The 20,131-nt window shown below is 39.5% G+C and overlaps 1 protein-coding gene across 2 annotated transcripts in view; it reads right to left on the bottom strand.

The window, feature by feature from the left end:
* The window catches only part of YTHDC2 (YTH domain containing 2), a 123,407-nt gene that overhangs the window by 34,700 nt on the left and 68,576 nt on the right, over nt 1–20,131 (bottom strand). The window contains exons 30-33 of one of the 2 annotated variants that reach the window (XM_035013932.1): nt 19,965–20,118; nt 17,530–17,925; nt 5,799–5,921; nt 4,589–4,710 (exon numbers count right to left, since the gene is read on the bottom strand). The gene's annotated coding sequence lies outside the window, so the exon portion shown is untranslated. Of the gene's footprint in view, nt 1–4,588; nt 4,711–5,798; nt 5,922–17,529; nt 17,926–18,352; nt 20,119–20,131 lie in introns of those variants that run through there. The other variant, XM_035013931.1, reaches the window with a different exon arrangement.

Raw genomic sequence — 20,131 nt, 5'->3', positions numbered from 1 at the left:
TATCCTTAAGGATAGATCCTACTTAAAGGGTCTATCCAACAGGAAGATCTCACAATTGTAAATATCTATGCCCCTAACATGGGAGCAGCCACTTATATAAGCCAATTAATAACAAAAGCAAAGAAATACATCAACAACAATACAATAATAGTGGGGGACTTTAACACCCCCATCACTGAAATGGACAGATTATCTAAGCAAAAGATCAACAAGGAAATAAAGACTTTAAATGATACACTGGACCAAATGGACTTCACAGATCTATTTGGAACATTCCATCCCAAAGCAACAGAATACACATTCTTCTCTAGTGCCCATGGAACATTTTCTAGAATCAATCACATCCTAGGTCACAAATCAGGTCTCAACCAGTACCAAAAGATTGGGATCATTCCCTGCCTATTTTCAGACCACAATGCTTTGAAACTAAAACTCAATCACAAGAGGAGAGTCGGAAAGAACTCAAATACATGGAGGTTAAAGAGCATCCTACTAAAGAATGAATGGGTCAACCAGGAAATTAAAGAAGAATTTAAAAAATTCATGGAAACCAATGAAAATGAAAACACAACTGTTCAAAATCTTTGGGGTACAGCAAAGGCAGTCCTAAGAGGAAAGTATATAGCAATACAAGCCTTTCTCAAGAAACAAGAAATGTCTTAAATACACAACCTAACCCTACACCTAAAGGAGCTGGAGAAAGAACAGCAAATAAAGCTTAACCCAACAGGAGAAGAGAAATAATAAAGGTCAGAGCAGAAATCAATGAAATAGAAACCAAAAGAACAGTAGAACAGATCAATGCTAGGAGCTGGTTCTTTGAATGAATTAACAAGATTGATAAACCCCTAGCCAGACTTATCACAAAGAAAAGAGAAATGACCCAAATCAACAAAATCATGAATGAAAGAGGAGAGATCACAACCAACACCAAAGAAATACAAACAATTATAAGAACATATTATGAGCAACTCTATGCCAGCAAATGAGATAATCTGGAAGAAATGGATGCATTCCTAGAGATGTATCAACTACCAAAACTGAACCAGGAAGAAACAGAAAACCTGAACAGACCTATAACCACTAAGGAAATTGAAGCAGTCATCAAAAATCTCCCAACAAACAAAAGCCCAGGGCCAGATGGCTTCCCAGAGGAATTCTACCAAACATTTCAAGAAGAATTAATACCTATTCTTCTGAAACTGTTCCAAAAAATAGAAATGGAAGGAAAACTTCCAAACTCATTTTATGAGGCCACCATTACCTTGACCCCCAAACCAAAGATCCCATCAAAAAGGAGAATTACAGACCAATATTCTTGATGAACATGGATGCAAAAATTCTCACCAAAATACTAGCCAGTAGGATCCAACAGTAAATTAAAAGGATTATTCACCACGACCAAGTGGGATTTATCCCTGGGCTGCAAGGTTGGTTCAACATCAGCAAATCAATCAATGTGATACAATATATTAATAAAAGAAAGAACAAGTACCATATGATCCTCTCAATAGATGCAGAAAAAGCATTTGACAAAGTACAGCATCCTTTCTTGATCAAAACTCTTCAGAGTATAGGCATAGAGGGTACATACCTCAATGTCATAAAAGCCATCTATTTAAAACCCACAGCGAATATCATTCTCAATGGGGAAAAACTAAGAGCTTTTCCCCTAAGGTCAGGAACACGGCAGGGATGTCCACTATCACCGCTGCCATTCAACATAGTATTAGAAGTCCTAGCCACAGCAATCAGACAACAAAAATAAATAAAAGACATCCAAATCAGCAAAGAAGAAGTCAAACTCACACTCTTTGCAGATGATATGATACTTTATGTGGGAAACCCAAAAGACTCCACCCCAAAATTGCTAGAACTCATCCAGGAATTCAGTAAAGTGGCAAGATATAAAATCAATGCACAAAAATCAGTGGCATTCCTATACACCAACAAGACATAAGAAAGAGAAATTAAGGAGTCGATCCCATTTACAATTGCACCCAAAACCATAAGATACCTAGGAATAAATCTAACCAAAGAGGCAAAGAATTTGTACTCAGAAAACTATAAAATACTCATGAAAGAAATTGAGGAAGACACAAAGAAATGGAAAAACATTCCATGCTCATGGATTGGAAGAACAAATATTGTGAAGATGTCAATGCTACCTGAAGCAATCTACACATTCAATGCAATCCCTATCAAAATACCATCCACTTTTTTCAAGAAATGGAACAAATAATCCTAAAATTTGTATGGAACCAGAAAAGACCCCAAATAGCCAGAGGAATGTTGAAAAAGAAAAGCAAAGCTGACAGCATCACAATTCCAGACTTCCAGCTCTATTACAAAGCTTTCTTCATCAAGACAGTGTGGTACTGGCACAAAAACAGACACCGATCAATGGAACAGAATAGAGAGCCCAGAAATGGACCCTCCACTCTATGGTCAACTCATCTTTGACAAAGCAGAAAAGAATGTCCAATTGAAAAAAGACAGTCTCTTCAACAAATGGTGTTGGGAAAATTGGACAGCCACATGCAGAAGAATGAAACTGGACCATTTCCTTACACCACACACAAAAATAGACTCAAAATGGTTGAAAGACCTCAGTGTGAGACAGGAGTCCATCGAAATCCTAAAGGAGAACACAGGCAGAAACCTCTTCGACCTCAGCCACAGCATCTTCTTCCTAGAAACATCGTCAAAGGCAGGGGAAGCAAGGGCAAACATGAACTATTGGGACTTCATCAAGATAAACAGCTTTTGCACAGCAAAAGAAACAGTCAACAAAACCAAAAGACAACCAACAGAATGGGAGAAGATATTTGCAAATGACACTACAGATAAAGGGCTAGTATCTAAAATCTATAAAGAACTTCTTAAACTCAACACCCAAAGAACAAATGATCCAATCAAGAAATGGGCAGAAGACATGAACAGACATTTTTCCAAAGAAGACATCCAAATGGCCAACAGACACATGAAAAAGTGCTCAACATCGCTCGGCATCAGGGAAATCCAAATCAAAACCTCAATGAGATATCACCTTACACCAGTCAGAATGGCTAAAATTAACAAGTCAGGAAATGACAGATGTTGGCGAGGATGCAGAGAAAGGGGAACCCTCCTACACTGTTGGTGGGAATGCAAGCTGGTGCAGCCACTCTGGAAAACAGTATGGAGGTTCCTCAAAAAGTTGAAAATAGAGCTACCATACGATCCAGCAATTGCACTACTGGGTATTTACCCCAAAGATACAAATGTAGGGATCCGAAGGGGTACGTGCACCCCGATGTTTATAGCAGCAATGTCCACAATAGCCAAACTGTGGAAAGAGCCAAGATGTCCATCAACAGATGAATGGATAAAGAAGAGGTGGTATATATATACAATGGAATATTATGCAGCCATCAAAAGGAATGAGATCTTGCCATTTGCAACGACATGGATGGAACTGGAGGGTGTTATGCTGAGCGAAATAAGTCAATCAGAGAAAGACATGTATCATATGACCTCACTGATATGAGGAATTCTTAATCTCAGGAAACAAACTGAGGGTTGCTGGAGTGGTCGGGGGTGGGAGGGATGGGGTGGCTGGGTGATAGATATTGGGGAGGGTATGTGCTATGGTGAGTGTTGTGAATTGTGCAAGACTGTTGAATCACAGATCTGTACCTCTGAAAAAATAATACAATATATGTTAAAAAAAAAAAAAGAAGAAGAAGATAGCAGGAGGGGAAGAATGAAGGGGGGGAAATCGGAGGGGGAGATGAACCATGAGAGACGATGGACTCTGAAAAACAAACTGAGGGTTCTAGAGAGGAGGGGGTGGGGGGATGGGCTAGCCTGGTGATGGGTATTAAAGAGGGCACATTTTGCATGGAGCACTGGGTGTTATGCACAAACAATGAATCATGGAACACTACATCAAAAACTAATGAAGTGGGGCGCCTGGGTGGCTCAGTTGGTTAAGCGACTGCCTTCGGCTCAGGTCATGATCCTGGAGTCCCGGGATCGAGTCCCGCATCGGGCTACCTGCTCGGTGGGGAGTCTGCTTCTCCCTCTCCTGCTCCCCCCTCTTGTGCTCTCTCTCTCACTCTCTCTCTCAAATAAATAAATAAAATCTTTAAAAAAAAAAAAAACTAATGAAGTAATGTATGGTGATTAACATAACAATAAATTTTTTTTAAAAAAAGACCCAAGACAGGAACTAAATGCTCCACTTATTTAAGGAACAGTTAGAAGTCTAGCATTGCCTGGTGGCTGTGGGGGGGCACAGTGGAAGGACATGAAGTTTAGAAAGGCCAGGTTGAGTAGAGCCTTGTGGGCCATAATAACACTTTAGCAACTGCGCTGGACACCTCATCTTCCTTTTCTTTGGTGAACTCCCACCCTCCCCCATGTGATTCTGTGGAATCTCCATCACAATGCCCTGCCTGATCCCTGGCTGCCAAGTACAGGACCCAGGTCAGACCCCTTCTCACCGTGCACACAGTGAGGAAGTAGTCACGTGACCCACACAGGGTCAAAAATTTCAACATCCACATTGCTACCTTGTGCCAGAGGCTGTCTGCACCCAGCTCACCACTGTTGATGGGAGTCCTCATTGTCAAGCCATTTGCGCATAATCCAGATCCAGAATCTTATCCCAGCATCTGCATTTGGGGATTACTTTTGGCCACCAACGGTCACAGGTTGGGTCTGACTCTGAGGAGGAGAATGGCATGCAGGGGTATTTTAGTGACAGACACCAGAAAGGGGGAAGCAAGGAAGCAGAGTTGGCCAGAGGGAAAAGAAGAGTCTCCATAGTCTCACTGGTGCTCTCTATCCTCCCCACAGGAAGTCTTGAGGCTGGGATGACTCTTCGGAGTCGTCCGGAGTTGGGACGAGAAGGCTGAGTGTTTACACCCCAGACATCAATCAGCCACTGGAGATGGGCCACCCGGGAAAGGGGACATGACTCGGGCAAGGCAGCTCTCTTCAGTTGGAGCAACACCGCGAGGCTCTGACAGCTGAGGGCCGCTGCGCGCAGCCCACCCAGTCCTGGGGGAGGAAGTTCTTCCTTCCCAGTGGGGCACCTGAATAACTAATCATGGTGTTCATCACAGAAACTATGACTAGCAGGAAGTAATGGATTCTTATGAGAGTGTTTTAAAACACACATACAGGGACGCCTGGGTGGCTCAGTCGGTTAGGTGTCTGCCTTTGGCTCAGGTCATGATCCCAGGGTCCTGGGATCCGAGTCCCACAGCCGGCTCCTTGCTCAGTGGGGGAGCCTGTTTCTCCCTCTGCCTGCCGCTCCCCCTGCTAGTGCTCGCTCTCTCCCTCTCTGACAAGTAATAATATCTTTAAAAAAAAAAAAAACACGTACATATACAATAAAAACGTCCATGCTCAACTATTATGTAAATACCTAGAAACTGTCAACTATAAAACCCTCCACTCAACCTAGCAAGTCCCTTATGTGTCATCAATATTGCTTATATATATATTTATAAGGTCGACGTTGGCTCTGGAAAGAACACAATGCTCGTAACTGTAAGCCGTGTCTAAAGCCAACCAGGGAAGGCCATGGGAGAGGGTTAATCACAAGGAAGAACCTGTGCAACTTTCCTCCTTAACTACATAAAGCCCTCCTCAACAGTATCACCCTCCAGCAGGGGAGAGGGACCACATTTCAGGTCTTGACTGTAACTGAAATATACCAATGTCTCAGAACCAAAGAATCTAAAGTCCACAAGCAGTACCACCCCTAGCCCTTCCAAGGCCAGAGGCTGCAGCCAGCGTTCAAGTACAGTTTGGTAGGAGGAGAGCCCCAGCTCCGGCTGTTCTTCCTCTCAGCGCATCCTTTTGACTTTTCAAAAGGTCTGGTCCCGGTCAAAGTTCTTCCTTAACCTTTTGGGCATCAGGTTGTCTCTCTGTAAAACAATGAGATGGAACTAGGTGATTTCGGAAGTTCCTTCCAACCTAAAATGAACTTGAGGACTTGCCATTTAAATCTCGATGCTTGTTGGGACTGGCTGGAGGAGATTATGCTAAGTGAAGTAAGTCAAGCAGAGAAAGTCAATTATCACATGGTTTTGCTTATATGTGGAACATAAGGAATAACATGGAGGACATTTGGAGAAGGAAGGGAAAAATGAAGGGGGGGAAATAGAGGGAGAGATGAACCGTGAGAGACTATGGACTCCGAGAAACAAACTGAGGGTTCTAGAGGGGAGGGGGGTGGGGAGATGGGTTAGCCTGGTGATGGGTATTAAAGAGGGCACGTCCTGCATGGAGCACTGAGTGTTACACACAAACAATGAATCGTGGATCACTACATCAAATACTAATAATGTACTGTATGGTGGCTAAGTAACATAATATAATAAAATTAAAAATAGAACAAAATAAAATAAAATAAAAAAATAAACCACGATGCTTTTTCACTCAATAAATAAATGAAACTTGCGATTGACATTTGAAATGCGCACCACAGCGCCATCTAGCAGCATAAACTAGTAATACTAGCGACAATTCATACAAATGAAATTTCACAGTGAGAAAGTAATTATGTAGAACATTCCAGTTAGGATCTCTTAACTTTTTGTAGGCTGTGGGCCTCCTGGAGAAGCTAACAAAAGTTATGCACCCTCATGCCACCCAACAATGCAAAAGGCACTCATATCAAAATTCTATGTATAATTTCAGGAATTTGTGGCCTTCCCCCTCCCCAGTCATGCACGGCTCACAGTTTAAGAACCTCCACTGTACACGTTATTAGGAAAATGAAAAATGATCCTATAATCATCAGGAATCAATACATGTAACAGATCCACGACTTTTTTTTTTAAAAGCTAACCATAACCCAAACGTCCTATTTGAGGAGATACTTTATTGTTTTACAACTAGTTGTAAAGGTGGGAGGCAGAAGAGGCCAGAACTTCTTCCTCTTCTTCTTCTTTTTTTTTTTTTTTTAAGTAGGCTCCATGGCGACCGCGGAGCTTGAACTTACAACCCTGAGATCAAGGGTCACATGCTCTAGCAACTGAGCCTGCCAGGGACCCCTCCTCTTTCCTACCCCTGGAACCTTCTCTGTCCTACTGCTTGGCCAGTCCTTGATTCTTCAGAGAGTGTGACAAAGATACAGGGGAGGCTGGAAAATCACTGAAAAAGAAATGAGAATCTAGCATTGGCAGTGTCCTGACCCAGCCTTTCCCTCCCTGGCTCTAATTCCATCTCCCCCTGCCCATTTCCAGATCTGATTCTTCAATCCCATCAATTCTGGGAACTGTTTGACTGACACCATTCCAATAAATCCCTTTACCACTTTAAGTCAGAATGTGTTACTTACAATTAAGTAACACCAAAGTTTGTGATTGATACACCAAATTCATAAGGGTGAACAGCAAAATAACTCTTCATCAATGCAGCATATTTTATTATGTACTTAATAGCACTTTTACTTAAAGCAAAAGACCAAAAACTCATTAAAATTTCCAGAGGGGCACCTGGATGGCTCAGTTGGTTAAGCGACCCACTCTTGATTTCGGCTCAGGTCATGATCTCGGGGTTGTGAGATCAAACCCTGTGTCGGGCTCCGTGCTGAGCGTGGAATCTGCTTAAGATTCTCTCTTTGCCCCTTTTCTCTCTCTCTCTCTTTCTCTCTCTCTCTCAAAAAAAAAATAGAAAAAAAATTTCCAGGAGCCACATCTTCTCTAAAGATGATCCCAAGTATTGGCACGTTATAGGTGCCCTTCCTCACCGGACTACCCTACACGAGGCTGTTTATACAGTGTTCCAAGAAATAGTTTCTTGTGTTGTTATTTTCCCCAACATTTCACACCAGAATTTAATACAATCTCAAATCCTTTTTGAAACAAGACAGTATTTTACATATTTACATACTCATATAAGGGTTTCTGATAGTTAGCCAGGATAAATTAAGAATGGATGAAACATGTTCTTAGAAAAAATAAACTGTATTATAGAATTGTTTTTAAAAAATTATTGCCACATGGAAGAGAAAGAACCACCAATAGTAAAAACAGGTGTTTGTGTTTTAAACCCAAAGATAATAGGCCCAATTTTTTTTAAAGGTTATTTTCCTGGGGCACCTGGGTGGGCTCAGTCTGTTAAGCACCTGACTCTTAATCTCAGCCAGGTCCTGAACTCAGGGTCGTGAGTTGGAGCCCTCAGTTGGAGCTCCCCACACGGCATGGAGCCTGCTCAAAAAAAAATAAAAATTTAAAAATTTAAAAAAATAAAGATTATTTTCCTGACTTAAAAATAAACTTTGGGGGGGCGCCTGGGTGGCTCAGTTGGTTGAGCGACTGCTTTCGGCTCAGGTCATGATCCTGGAGTCCCTGGATCGAGTCCCGCATCGGGCTCCCTGCTCGGCAGGGAGTCTGCTTCTCCCTCTGACCCTCCCCCCTCTCATGTGCTCTCTCTCAAATAAATAAATAAAATCTTAAAATAAATAAATAAATAAACAAACAAACAAACAAACAAACTTTGGGGTGCCTGCATGACTCAGTCAATTAAGCATCCAACTCTTGATTTTGGCTCAGATCATGATCCTAAGAGTCGTGAGATCGAGCCCCGCACCAGGCTCACACTGGGCATGGAGCTTGCTTGGGATTCTCTCTCCTCCTCTCCCTCTGCCCTTCCCCCACTCCCCATGTGCTCTCTTTCTCTCTAAAAAATAGAATTAAATAAAAATAAAAATAAATAAAGCTAAAAAACACTTCTAAAAAATAAAAATAAATTTTAAAAAATTGACCCAGGTATAGCTACAATTCTATACTCCAATCATCCTGCTTCAGGATCCATATGCTACACTGGTAGCCAAGTATACTTTAAAATAATGTAATATAATTGTTCATACCCTTTCATCTAGTAATACCATTCCTGGGTATCTGTCCTAATCAAATTACTTAAAATAAGAAAATGCTTGCAATAACACTATTTATAGTAGGGGGAAAAATTATGGATTTTATTACTATAAATGAAATGTATTAAATATCATGTACCCATTACTATGAATGAATCAGGAGTCTGCAATAGTCATGGGGGAAACACTATCCTATAATTTTAAATGAAAATAAATAGAATAAAATATTGTACCATACTAAGATGAGGTAAAATTCATATTCAATAATGAATTTTTCTTGTTATTTTCTTTATTCCTCTAAGTAATTTCTTAAACAATTATGCATTAAATGCCTACTAGACATTGTGCAAGAAACTCAGTCTATAAAATTGAAATGTTCTCCCCCTCCAAGAATTGTAGTCTGTGAAGAAGGCAGGACATGAAAACAAGGAATACAATTACTATAATGAAAATATGCAAATCAGGAAAAAACTAAATCAGTACCTAGGAGTGGAATGTGGTTAAGTATATGCTTAACTTTTTCAGAAAATGTCCAATTACTTTCTAAAGTGGTTCTATCATTTTACATTCCCCCCTCATCAGTGGGTGAGAAGTCCAGTTCCGCCACATCCTTGTCAACACTTGGCGCAGGGAGTCTTTTTCATGTTAGCTGCTCTAATAGATGGGCAATGGTATCTCATGGTGGCTTTTAGCTTGCATTCCTGATGACTATTGGTGTTGAGCATTATTTCATGTACTTATTTGTCTTCTATCCTCTTTGGTGAAGTATCTGTTCAAATGGCCCAATTTTTTAATTGGGTTGGTTTTTTTTCCTTACTGTAGAGTTTTGACAATTTTTTTAGGTATTCTGGATGCAACTCCTTTATTAAATATATGTCTTCCAAATATTCTCCTGCAGTGTATGGCTTGTGTTCTCATTCTCTTAACAGTGTCTTTTGAAGAACAGAAGTTTTAAATTTTGATGAGGCCAAATTTATCTTTTTGTTCTTTTAGAGACAGAGGATCTAAGGAATCTCTGCATAAGCCAAGATAAAATTTTCTCCTGTTTTCTCCTAGAAGTTCTATAGTTGTAGCTCTTACATGTAAGCCTATGATGTATTAGGAGTTAATGTTAGTATATTATGTGAGACAGAGATCTAAGTTCATTATTTTGCATAGGGATAGCCAATTGTTTCCATCACCATCTGCTGGAAGGACTATACTTCCTCCATCACATTGCTATTATGTCCTTGTTAAAAAAAAGTTCAGTTGTCCATAGATGTTGTGGTCACTTCTGGACTCTCCATTACATTCCATCGATCTATTTGTCTTTCTATATGCCAGTATCAAGCTGTTTTGTGTACTATGGCTTTATAAGTCTTGAAATCAGGTAGTGTAAGCCCTCCAAAGTGGTTCTTTTTCAGAATAGTTTTGGCTATTCTAGATTCTTTGCATTTCCATATGAATTTTGGAATCAATTTGTCAGTGTCTACAAAAAAAGGTGCTGGGGTTTTGATTGGGATTGGAGAGAATTTACATCTTAACAATATTGAGTCTTCCAACCCATGAACAAGGTAAATCTGTATTTATTTTTTAGGTCTTCTTTAATTTCTCTCAGCAGTATTTTGTATTTTCCAACCTATAAGCTTTTTACATCTTTTGTCAGCTATTAGTCCTAGGTATTTGATATATTTTATGTTATTAAAAATGGTATTGTTTTTATTTTAACCTCCAATTGTTTGTTGCAAGTATATAAAAATTTAAAAATATCTTGGGGTATATTGACCTTGTATACTGCAACCTTGATAAACTAATTAGTTCTAGAAAGTTTTCTAGGAAGAAAGTTCTAGTTTTGGTATTGGATAGCTAATAATTTTGCCAGCCCCAGAATTTAAATTCTGGTAATATTACTTTGATAATCCTTTAAAGAACTATTTCTCTCCTATTCTTGGTCCGTGTGTTTGGGGTGAGATTTTCTATACATTTAGCCAATTACTGCAATGACTGGAGAGTGGTATGGAGATAAGCAATGACCAATTGATCCAATGAGAGTCAATCCTGGAACTTATGGGAGAACATTGATTGTTCTAGCTAGTTTGAAGTCAGACATTACTCATTTCTAATTAAAACCATTGTCAGAGAACACACTTTGTAGCACTTGAATCCTTTTAAATTTATTGAGTTTTTTTTAAGATTTTATTTATTTTGAGAGAGAGCACACACAAGTGGGGAAAGGGGCAGAGAGGGAGAGAGAGAATCTCAAGCAGACTCCACACTGAGTGCAGAGCCCAACACAGGGATCCCATGACCCTGAGATCATGACCTGAGCCGAAATCAAGAGTCAGACGCTTAACTGACTGAGCCACCCAGGTGCCCCAAATTTACTGAGATTTTTACAAACAAAATTACCATATTGATTTAGCAATCCCACTTCTGGGTATATATATAAAATGAAATTGAAATCAGGATCTCAGAAAGATACGTGCATTCCATGTTCATTGCAGCATTATTCAAAATAGCCAAGACATGGAAACAACCTAAATGCCTATCAATGAATGGTCAAGAAAATGTGATAAATACATACATTGGAATATTATGCAGTCTTAAAAAAGAAAGAAACCCTGCCACACACCACAAAAGGAATAAAGTTGGAGAACGTTATGTGAATTGAAACAAGCCAATCACAGAGGGACAAATATTGAATCATGCCACTTACATGAGGTATCTAAAATAGTCAAAATCATAGAAACAGAGAATAGCAGTTGCCAGGGACTAGGGAGAGAAAGAAATGAAAGATTGCTGTTCAAAGGGCAGAAAGTTTCAGTTATACAAGATGACTACATTCTAGAGATCTGCTGTACAACCTTGCGCCTATAGTTAACATTATTGTGTACTTAAAAATTTAAGACAGTAGATCTTATGTTAAGTACTCTTACACAATAAAAAATAAATTTGAAATTTGTTCTATGACCCACAGAATGGTCTATCATGATACATGTTCTGTGTGCACTTACAGAATGTGTATTCTGCTGCTGTTGGATGGTATGTTCTGAAATCTCTGACAATAATTGTGAACTTATGTAATATTTTCCCTTTCAGTTCTATCAATTTTTACTTAAGTATTTTGAAGCTTTTTTATAGATGCCTAAGTGCTTAGGATTATTATATGCACTGACTCTTTTATCATGACTAAATGACTGTCTTTATCCCTCATTATATTCTTTGCTCTGAATTCTCTTTGCGTGATATTAACATAGCCATACTAGTTTTTTGGTTTTTTTTTTTAAAGAAAAAAGAAAGAAATCTCTACACCCAATGTGGGGCTCAAACCCCCGACCCAGAGATCAAAAGTTGCACGCTCCACAGACTGAGCCAGCCAGGTGTCTTTTAATTGGGATTTTTAGACAATATGATTACTGATTTTGTTAGGTGTGAGTCTATCATCTTGCTACTTGTTTTATTTTCGTTCATTATTTTTGTGTCTATTTGTTATTTCCATTTGTTCTTTTTTTTTTTTCCTCTTCTCCGCCTTCCTTTGGATTTTCACAAGTCTGGCTGGTGGGAACCGGTACTATTCCCTTTAATCCTTTCAAATGGTTCTTTTCCTGACCATTTCTGCACATGCATGCATGGATCAGCACTCTGCTGAATACTGCAGAGGGACTGTCTACACATCTCTGGAGTTCTCTCTGTATGCAGTCCTCCCTCTGGTGTTCTGTTCTATGAACTCTACCTGTTTGGTTTCCCCACTCTCGACTCTTGTCACCTCTGCTCAGGACTCTGTCAAGTTCTGCTTCAACTCCCCCTCCCTGTGCCATGGCCTGGAAATTTCACAAGGCAGTAGGCTTGGGCAGGTCTCTTTGTTTCTCATCTCTCAGGGATTACTGTTCTTCACTGCCCGATGTCCAGTGTCTTGAAAACCATTGTTTCATGTATTTATATATATGTTGTTTCAGGCAAGAAAGTAAATCTGGTCGATGTTACTTCATTTTAGTTAGAAGTGCAAGCCCTTGGGACTACTGGCTGGCTCAGCCAGAAGAGCATGTGACTCTTGATCTTGGGGTCATGAGTTTGAGTCCCACGTCAGGTGCAGAGATTACTTTAAATAAATACATTTTTTTAAAAAGTATAAGTCTTCACTACCCAATTTTTAAAAATTGCTCTAAAGCACCAATAATCAAGACTACGGTATTGGTGAAGGGACAGATACATAGATCAATGGAACATAACAGACTCCAGAAATAGAGCCAAACAAACATGGCAAACTGATTTTTTACAACGGTACAAAAACAATTCAATAAAGAGCACTTTTTCAACAATGGTGTTAGACACATTGAATATCCACATGCATAAAAATGAACCTCAACCTAAATATCACAACTTGGACAAAAATTAACTCAAAATGGATCATGAATCTAAAAATAAAAAATTACAAAACTTTTAGGAAGAAACATAGAAGAAAAACTTCATAACCTGGGATAAAGCAAAAAGTTCTTAGACATGACACCAAAATCACAATCCATAAAAGGAAAAAATTGGTAAATTGTAGTTCATCAAAATTTAAAACTACAAAAAAATACTGTAAACCTACAAAAAACTATAAAAACTACTGTGGAGAGAACGAAAAGACAAGCTACAGGCAGAGAAAAAGTATTTGCAAATCACATAACTGACCAAAAAACTTGTACTCCAAATACAGCAGCCCTCCCTTTCCAAGGTTTCAGGTACCCACACTCTCAATCCAGAAGCAAGTGATTCTCCTCCTCAGGTATCATCAGGTCAGTAGTAGCCTAACGCTATGTCACAATGCCTACATCATTCACTTCGCTTCATCTTGTCATGCAAGCATTTTATCATTTCACATGATCACAAGAAGGGTGGCTACAGTACAGTTATTGAGTCCACATTCACATAACTTTTATTACAGTATATTCTCATAACGGTTCTATTTGATTAGTTGTTGTTAATCTCTTACTATGCCTAATTTATAAATTAAACTTTATCATAGGTGTGTATGTATAGAAAAAAAAAAACACAGTATATAGGGTTTGGCACTATCCATGGTTTCAGGCATCCACTGGGGGTATGAGATCACTGTATCCCTGTACATAAAGGGGGAGTACTATACATAATGAACTCTCAAAACTCAACAGTAAGAAAACAATGGGTTTAATTTTTTTTTTTTAAGATTATTTATTTGACAGAGAGAGACACAGTGAGAGAGGAAACACAAGCAGGGGGAGTGGGAAAGGGAGCAGCAGACTCCCCGCTGAGCAGGGAGCCTAACATTGGGCTCGATCCCAGGACTCCAGGATCATGACCTGAGCCGAAGGCAAATGCTTAACTGACTGAGCCACCCAGGCACCCCAATGGATTTAATTTTAAAATGGTCAGATCACTTGGAGAGACACTTCACCAAAGAAGATAAATGGGTGACTGCTAAACGCTGAACGTTTGTGTCGCTTTCCACCATGTGAAGACACAAGAAGCCAGCAGTCTGCAATTGAGAAGAGGCTTCTCCCAAAACCTGACGATGCCAGCACCCTGATCTTGGACTTTCAGACTCCAGAACTGTGAGAAATAAATTTCTGTGGTGTGTAAGCTACACCGTCTGTGGTACTTTGTTATAGCAGCCCGAATGGATTGAGTGACATAATAAGCACATGAAAATATGTTCAACATTAGAAGCCATTATTAGAAAGATACAACCCAAGACCATGATCAGATACTATTGCACATCTAAAAAAAATGATAAAAACAGAAGATATTGAATATAGAATGGCTAAAATCAAAAACACAGGAAACAACAAATGTTGGTGAAGATGTGGAGAAAAAGGAACCCTCATGCACCGTTGGTGAGAATGCAAACTGGTGCAGCCACTCTGGAAGAAAACAGTATAGAGGTTCCTCAAAAAATTAAAAATAGAACTACCCTATGATCCAGTAATTGCATGACTGGGTATTTAACCAAAAAATACAAAAACACTAATTCAAAGGGACATCACCTCATGTTTATTGCAGCATTAGCCAAATCATGGAAGCAGCCCAAGTGTCTGTCCATCGATTGACGAATGGGTTAAGATGAAGTGGCAAATATATACAATGGAATATTATTCAGACATAAAAAGAATGAAATCTTGCCATTTGCAACAACATGGATAGAGCTACAGTATAATGCCCAACAAAAGAAGCCAGAGAAAGGCAATTACCGTATGATCTCACACATATATGGAATTTAAGAAATAAGACAAATAAGCAAAGGAAAAAGAGAGAGAGAAACCAAGAAATAGACTCTTAACTATAGAAAACAAACCTACCAGCAGGGAAGTGGTGGGGGATGGGGGAAATAGGTGATGGGGATTAAGGAATACATTTATCACGATAAAAAAAATAAAAAGATGGGGCGCCTGGGTGGCTCAGTCGTTAAGCGTCTGCCTTCGGCTCAGGTCATGATCCCAGGGTCCTGGGATCGAGCCCCCGCATCGGGCTCCCTGCTCCGCGGGAAGCCTGCTTCTCCTACTCCCATTCCCCCTGCTTGTGTTCCTGCTCTCGCTGTGTCTCCCTCTGTCAAATAAATAAATAAAATCTTTAAAAAAAATAAATAACATAAAATAAAAAGAAATGAAGAGAGGTAATGAACACATCTTTCTTAGATATATCGGATTACCTCTAGCAGGTGTCTCAATTTAAACTTACCGATTACAGTGTATTTATATTTATGAAGTTACTGCACCAAATACAACAAAATAACATGCAGAACAGGTACTTTGTAGTAAGAGTTATATTATTCTTCAGTGGAATTTAGCAACAATTTCATAAAATTGATGTGTATTTTCAACTTAAAGAGAAAAAAAAGATACTGACCAAATAGTAAGTGCTGTCAAGTATAGAGCAACTAGAACTCTAAAGCGTTGCTGGTAGGAATGCAAACAGGTATAGCCACTCTGGACAATAGTTTGGCAGTTTCTTATAAAACACACTTACCATCATTGATTCGGCAATCCCGGTCCTAGGTATTTACTCAACAAACGGAAACATTTCCACACAAAAACCTGTGCACCAATGGTTAGCTGTTCTATATATAATCACACGTGTGTGTAATTGACAGGTAAATGGCTTCCAAAAAATGTGGCACATTCTATACAATGAAATACTACTTGGCAGGAATAGGAAATGAACTTTGATATACACAACTTGGATCAATCTCAAAGGCATTATGCTGAGTGACAGAAGCCAGTCCCACAAGGTTACAATTCTGTAAGAATCAACCTGTATGTTCTCAAAATGAGAAAACTAGAATGTCAGAGAACAGATCTATGGCTGGATGGCATGAGTGGGGAGAGGAAGCTGTTACTACAAAGGGATGGCATGAGAACGTTTCGGGGGTGATGGAACCGTATCCTAATTGAGGTGAAAGTTCCGTAAGTCTGTGTTGGTGTCAAAATTCAGAGCTGCACATTTAAAAAAAGTTGGATTTACTGTATGTTACTTCTAAAAGTTAAATAAGCTTTACAGAAAACTTCACAGGAAACCTAACACTACATGTTAACCAAAAAATACAAAAACACTAATTCAAAGGGACATCACCCCATGTTTACAGATGGCCAAACAGATATTCTGGGAAGAGCATTCTAGGCAGAGCCAACAGCTCACACACATCTCTGCGCTAGAACAGGCCTCAGATATTCAAGGAACAGTGGGAAGGCCGGTGTGGCTAGAGTGGAGAAAGCAGAGGACAGATCATGTCACGTTGGTGCCATTGTAAGGGCTTGGCTCCTGAGAGAAATGGGGAGCCACTGCAGGGTTTTGAGCAGCCGAGTAATGCAAATTGTTTTGAAAGGATCGTGGGTTTCCCTGTGGAAAACAGACTGGTGGCAGGGGGGAGAGGTCGAAGAGGGAAGGCATCTTAGGAAGCAATTTCAGTAACCCAGGTGAGGAGGACTATGGCTCAGTCCAGAGTGGTTGTGACAGATGAGGGGGGAGAAACAGTCAGGGTTTAGGTCTATTTTGAAGGTAGACCCAAGAAAATTTTCTGCTGGATGAGATTAAGCAAAGGAAAGATGTCAAGGATGACTGCAAGTTTTCTGGCCTTGAGCAACCGCAAGGGAATATTTTTTTAAATGTAACTAAAGAACATCTATTCATTTTTCACTAAGACTTTATCTTGAGGATGTAACTAAACTGTCACTACCCCCCCACCACAACCTGAAGAAGGTAGTTAATACAGTGAATGTTATAAAGCAGATATGAACAGTTTGAAGGACTAGAACCAACATTAACTGACAAACAACTTCCACCTAAATTATCATAAAAATGTTTAAGTAAAAAAAAGGGCGGGGGGGCACCTGGGTGGCTCAGTCGGTTAAGCGGCTGCCTTCGGCTCAGGTCATGATCCTGGAGTCCCGGGATCGAGTCCCGCATCGGGCTCCCTGCTTGGCAGGGAGTCTGCTTCTCCCTCTGACCCTCCCCCCTCTCATGCTCTGTCTCATTCTCTCTCTCAAATAAATAAAATCTTTAAAAAAAAGGGGGGGGACGGAAAGGGGGCAATGGGGGTTTCAGATTAAACAAGATCCTCCCATTTCATCTAATACATTCAATCCTGGCTAGAGTATACCAAAACGGAAATGGGATCACTGTAATACAGAACTTCCACTACAGCATGCTGTACACACCTGTGTTCCGAGCCCATCCCCCATGCCCCTTGCGGAAATGGCGGCCGCTGAAGAGAGAGCAGCTTTTGGTGGAGCACGTTGTAGGAAAGAACAGTAGTTCCATTTTCAGTATGCAGCGTTTGTGATTTTATGAGACAGCCGACTGGAAATTTCACCCTTGGCTGCGAAGACCGAGGCACACGCAGGGGCCTTGGGCAGAAGTGAGTGCACTGTGTGGCGGGCCTTTGCGTGAAGAGGATCTGTGGAAAGTTCTGGAGCACAGTGAGCGCGTGTGCTGCGGGAAGCTCACAGACTGGAACGCGTGGTCACCTATCGGTGGCGTGCTCAGGGGCAGGATGCGTGCCCCGGTGTTGATTCAGGGGTGAAGCTCATTTGACTTGGTCCTCCAGACTTTCCCTGTTGCAGGAAATAAAGCTTTATATATGGTGAAGAAAGAGTCTCTGAGGACAAAGTCTTAAATGAATCGGTCTTTCCCTAAAGTACACATTTGAGATTATGCTCTCCTCGACACCAAGCTTTGCTGTAACCGGAAGAGTGAGGCTGGGGTGTGCAGTGCATACAGGGGCACGTTACCAAGATGCAGTGTCCTGACGGAGAACACATTCAAAAGATTTCATACTGAACACATCTTGAGCTTTTTTTCCATCCCCTTATGGTAATAAGGCAAATTTTTTCAAGGAGGAGACACTGATATAAAATCATCACCTTCTCTATCAATTTAGTATTCTTCAAGGTGTTTGAAATTCACTAATATTTCAAGGGATATTGTTGATCATTGTTACCTTAGCCCTATTATAGACTGTCAGAAATAACAAGATCTAGATATTTTAACAGAATTTCATTTAATAAGTATATTTAAAGTTCATCTCTTCCAAAAACAGCATTTTAATTACATTCAAATTGTGTTCATTTTAAATATCAACAAACATCATTTACATTCAGAGCTAGATATTAGAAAACAGAAGAAAATTAAAGTAAGTTTTATTTTTTTAAAAGTCCTCACTTCCAAATTTAGAACACCGTAAACTGCTAAATATATACCTCAACAAAATGTATCTACATTATCAGAAAAAACACAAGTTGCTCTAATAGGAAAAGAACTGTAATACACATACAGCAGAACATAATTCACATAGGCTCAATTTACAGGTATATCTCTCAAAGTATAAAACAAACAAAAAACCAGTAACTACAAATATAGGCAAAAATCACAGCTGCCATTTTAAACTACTGTGCCAACATACAATGCTTTCCAAGAGAAAGAAGGGTTCTCAAGATCTTATGCTGACCCATGACTTTTCACTTCTTTGTTCTCAAATGAAGAAGCAAAAAACTCAGGAGTTGTCTTCTTGTCTTTAAATCAGATTTGGGTTGGTTTTTCTTCACATAGCAATAACCCAAATATATCATGAGAAGTGCTATCAAAGCTGCTCTATTTAAGAGCTCAGTAACCCAGACATTTCTTTCATTTTTCCCTGTACCTTTATTTCCCTTCAAAAAGCTTCTGGGGAACCTTTATAGACAGTGGTGGTAAAGATATCAAATAATCCTAAGATGACAAAGATATAAGTGAGTTGGCACTAACACGTTTATAAAAAATTACCTCCCATTTATTAAACCATAAATGCAAAAAAATAAGAAATCCAAAAATGTAAGTAGGATGGAAAGTACTAGAAAACAAATAGAAAGCATTTAGAATTGCAGTGCTGTAGGCTTTAGTTTGAAAAACATACACCAACGAAGCTCTCACTAACTGTTGGGCACTTTTTTTTTAACACGTTTAATTTGTTTCCATTTTTAACTTGTCTAAATCAAGTTTCTCTAGCCAAAACGAAGAGGACATAATTACTGTGCTCATGTAAGAGAGGTGTGAAGGTTGTAACGCGGGAGGAAGGGAAGGGTATGGCACACACCGAGTTAAGAGGCAGGACCAGGAATAAGACTAAGCACTAAATCTGATCTGATCAAAGACAGGGAGGGAGGAACCCTGATTTCCTTCAGATCTTACTGTACTTCATAATCAAAGAACAAGACATCTCTCCTTTTTTTCTTAATGTATCTCAGGTTTAAAATGGCAGAATGAATAGCCCTTAATCAGCACACACTATTTTCAAAAGGGGCATTTTTAGAATTGGGTTGTTTGCTTCTTCTTTAACAACAAATCTTAAGTGTTGACTGTTCTAAAATGGTGCTCAGATACATTCAGGCCTTTCTTAAAAGGAAACAATTTACTTTGCATTAAAAAAAAAACCCTCAATAAGAGTTATAAGTCAGTGTCTTCAACAAACGAAATGTTTAACTTCAAATTAAGTATGTTCCAAATAACTGCTGTTGTGCCAAATAATGAAACCACTGCTATTTTATTCAATGACAAACATATAAATAACCAACATTACATAATCAGTTTTTATGATCACTATAAAAATTTAAATTACCCTTTTCTCCTTTATATGAAGATGGTGGGTCTTAAGTGACACTCTCAACCAGAAAAGCCCATTCACTCGTAACACACATCTCCACCTCAGTTCTTAGAAGTCAGCGTGTTCGGTGGTTTTAAACAGGTACGATGTTCTTCTGTAGCTCAGAGCTCTGAAGGAGTAAA

Source organism: Mirounga leonina, unplaced genomic scaffold (genome assembly GCF_011800145.1).
Source record: "Mirounga leonina isolate KUSES-001 unplaced genomic scaffold, KU_Mleo_1.0 Mir_168, whole genome shotgun sequence".
In the NCBI taxonomy this organism is placed as follows: domain Eukaryota; kingdom Metazoa; phylum Chordata; class Mammalia; order Carnivora; family Phocidae; genus Mirounga; species Mirounga leonina.
The sequence above is the reverse complement of the archived record's forward strand: the minus strand, read 5'-3'. Positions and strand labels throughout refer to the sequence as shown.